The sequence below is a fragment of the Diceros bicornis genome, chromosome 4 (assembly GCF_020826845.1).
Source record: "Diceros bicornis minor isolate mBicDic1 chromosome 4, mDicBic1.mat.cur, whole genome shotgun sequence".
Classification (NCBI taxonomy): Eukaryota; Metazoa; Chordata; class Mammalia; order Perissodactyla; family Rhinocerotidae; genus Diceros; species Diceros bicornis.
Genome location: NC_080743.1, coordinates 20,822,623 through 20,826,242, shown reverse-complemented (window position 1 = coordinate 20,826,242; position 3,620 = coordinate 20,822,623). Strand labels below are relative to the sequence as shown.

The 3,620-nt window shown below is 39.0% G+C and overlaps 1 pseudogene; it reads right to left on the bottom strand.

The window, feature by feature from the left end:
- Positions 1-410: 410 nt before the first annotated feature.
- Positions 411-991, bottom strand: LOC131400894 (large ribosomal subunit protein uL6-like; annotated as a pseudogene).
- Positions 992-3,620: the final 2,629 nt, after the last annotated feature.

Here is a 3,620-nt window from a genome sequence, read left to right as displayed (position 1 = left end):
CCACGTGCAGGTTTTTGTGTGGACATAAGTTTACAATACCTTTGGGTAAACACCAAGGAGCATGATTGCTGGATCATATGGTAACAGTATGTTTAGTTTTGCAAGAAATTGCCAAACTGTATTCCAAAGTGACTGTACGTTTTGCATTCCCACCCACAATGTATGAGAGTTCCTGTTGCTCTACATCCTTGTCAGCATTTGGTGTTGTCAGTGTTGTGGATTTTTGCCATTCTAACAGGTGTATAGTGGTATCTCATTGTGGTTTTAATTTGCATTTCCCTGATGACGTATGATGTGGAGCATCTTGTCATGTGCTTTTTGTTTTCAATACAGGGCTTTTATTTCATCTTTAAAATATTACCAATAGGTCTTAGGAATCATCCAGCATCTTGTTTTTGCAGCCGGACAATTTAGAACTTATCAGCTTGCTAAACTGTTCCTTTTTCAGATTCACAGATGCCATCCAAAATTTTTCTGATGTCCTTGTTTTTAACTGTTGTGGCTTGCTGATCAAAGCAACTGAATTTAATGTAAGTTCAATGTCATTTCCTTCAAGAATTAACTCATCTTTCTGGGCTTGAGATACCGAACAAGCAACACCTGGCCTCATCCAAACCCTGTAGATGTATTTTTCACCCAAGAAAAATTTGCATTTCAACAACAGACCTGTTCTCTGGAATAACAACATTGATGGGGAAGTGAGCATACACAGACCTCATCTTATCATGGAAGCCCAGTGTAACACCCTGGATCGTGTTCTGTACATGACACAGATGGTGATGGCGCTAGCCAGTTCCTTTCTATTTCGCCACCATTTGTCAACCCATAGCCTCTTCTTTTTCTTTCCAAGGAGACTGAGATCTACCTTGATGCGACTGAAGTCCTTCTGCAGGATTCTTCTGGGGCCCTTCACAATATCTGTGTGTCCCTTCAGAGTGATGCGGACGTAGTCTTGAATGTCAACAGTCTGATTGCTGAGAACGGTTTTCATTCTCACAGTAGATACAACAAAGAGCTTATGTGCTTGTTTGCCATCTGTATATCTTTGGTGAGATGTCTGTTAAGGTCTTTGGCTCATTTGTAATTGGGCTGTTCATTTCCTTATCGTTAGATTTTAAGAGTTCTCTATATATTTTGGATAACAGTCTTTTATCAGATGTGTTTTTTGCAAAGATATGCTCCCAGTCTCTGCATTCTCTTCTCATTCTCTTGACACTGTCTTTCACAGAGCAGAAGTTTTTAATTCTAATGAAGTGCAGCTTATCAATTATTTCTTTCATGGATTGTGCCTTTGGTTTGTATCTGAGTCATTGCCAAACCCTGGGTCATCTAGATTTTCTCCTATGTTATCTTCTAGGAGTTTTATAGTTTCGTGTTTTACATTTAGGTCTATGATCTATTTTAAGTTAATTTTTTGAAGGGTGTAAGGTCTGTGTCTAGATTAATTTCCGGGTAGTGCAAGTACCTTATAACAACAAAATAATCCCAATTCCTCCCTCTCTTCCCTTGTGTCATTGTTGTCATTCATTTTACTTATATATAAACATACCTAAGCATATATATGTACACATATACACGTCCATAGGTAAATACATAAGTATATATAATCAAATACATTGTTGTTATTATTTTGAACAAACTGTATTGTTAGATCAATTAAAAATAAGAAAAATAAAAGTTTTTATTTTACCTTCCCTATCCCTTCTTCAATGCTCTTTCTTTCTTTATGTAGAGTTTCTGACCTATCTTATTTTCCTTCTCTCTAAAGAACTTCTTTTAACATTTCTTGCAAGGCAGGTCTACTGGCAACACATTCTCTCAATTTTTGTTTGTCTGAGAAAATCCTTATTTCTCCTTCAGTTTTAAAGGATAATTTTAAAGCGTACAGAATTCTAGGATGGTGGATTTTTCTTTCGATATTTCACTCCACTCTCCTCTTTCTTGCATGATTTCTGAGGAGAAGTCAAATATAATTCTTATCTTTGTTCCTCTGTAGGTAAGATGTTTTTTGCCTCTGACTTCTTTCAAGATTTTTTCTTTTTTTAATTTTATTTATTTATTTTTTTCCCCCAAAGCCCCAGTAGATAGTTTATGTCATAGCTGCACATCCTTCTAGTTGCTGTATGTGGGACACAGCCTCAGCATGGCCGGAGAAGCAGTGCGTTGGTGCGCGCCCAGGATCTGAACCCGGGCCGCCAGCAGCGGAGTGCACGCACTTAACTGCTAAGCCACGGGGCCGGCCCTCAAGATTTTTTCTTCATTTTTGATTTTCTGTCAATTAAAAATGGTAGGCCCAGGTGTATTTTTTTTTTTTCTTTTTCATTTATCCTGCTTAGTGTTCTCTGAGTTTCCTGGATCTGTGGTTTGGTGTCTGACATTAACTTGAGAACTTCTCAGTCATTATTGTTTCAAATGTTTCTTCTGTTCCTTTCTCAATTTCTTCTCCTTCTGGTATGCCCATTACATGTATGTTACACGTTTTATAATTGTTCCACAGTCCTTGGGTGTTCTCTTCTATTTTTTTTTTTTCAGTCTTTGTTCTTTGTTTTTCAGTTTTGGAAGTTTCTATTGAGATATCCTTAAGTTCAGAGATTCTTTCCTCAGCTATATCCAGTCTACTAATAAGCCCCTCAAAGGCATTCTTCATTTCTGTTACAGTGTTTTTGATCTCTAGTATTTCTTTTTGGTTCTTTCTTAGGATTTCCATCTCTGCTTACATTGCCCATCTGTTCTTGCATACTGTCTACTTTACCCATTACAGCCCTTAGCCTATTAATCATAGTTGTTTTAAATTCCTGGTCTGATAATTCCAACATCCCTGCCATATCTGATTCTGATGTTTGCTCTGTCTCTTCAAAAACAATTATTTTTTGCCTTTTAGAATGCCTTGTAATTTTTTCTTGATAACTGGACATGATGTACCAGGTAAAAGGAACTTCTGTAAATGGGCCTTTCGTGATGTGGTGGTGAGGTGTGGGGAGAGGGGGAGAGTTCTGGAGTCCTATGATTAGGTCTCAGTCTCTTAGTGAGCCTATGCCTCTGGACTTTGAACTTGACAAGTATTTCTCAGATTTTTTTCTCCCCTCTTAGGTGGGACAGGATGGGCTGGAGTTGGGTATTTCCCTTCTCCCAGGCCAGGTAGGCTCAGATAATACCTCAGCAGGTTAGGCTCTGGTTAACTAGTTTCCCCTGAGGGCAGGCCTTGTTAAGAACAGAGTGCTCTGGAGTATTTCAAATGGTTCCTTTTCCCCCTCCGCCTGCCAGAAGCCAGAGGGGATGCTTCTTAGATATTTACTATGAGAACTCCAAGTTCTTGGAGGTAAAACTCACAAAAGATTGGGACCCTCCCTAAGACTGGGTGCCCTTGGAGTTTTTAACTCTCAGGCTTGTCCACATTGAGTCTTTTTTTTAATTCGTTAATTACAGTTCAGGTTTTCCTACCCCAGCACTGGTTCCCGCAGCAGCTGCCACTGAAGGGCCTCTGCTTTGCTAAGCTGTATTTGCCTTACTTGACTCCCTGTATCTGCCTGTCTGTTTCTCCAATATTAGGGGCAGTAGTTTGCCCTGTGTCCTCCCCTCTCTTATGAATCCAAGAAAAGTTGTTTATTTTTTAGTCCATT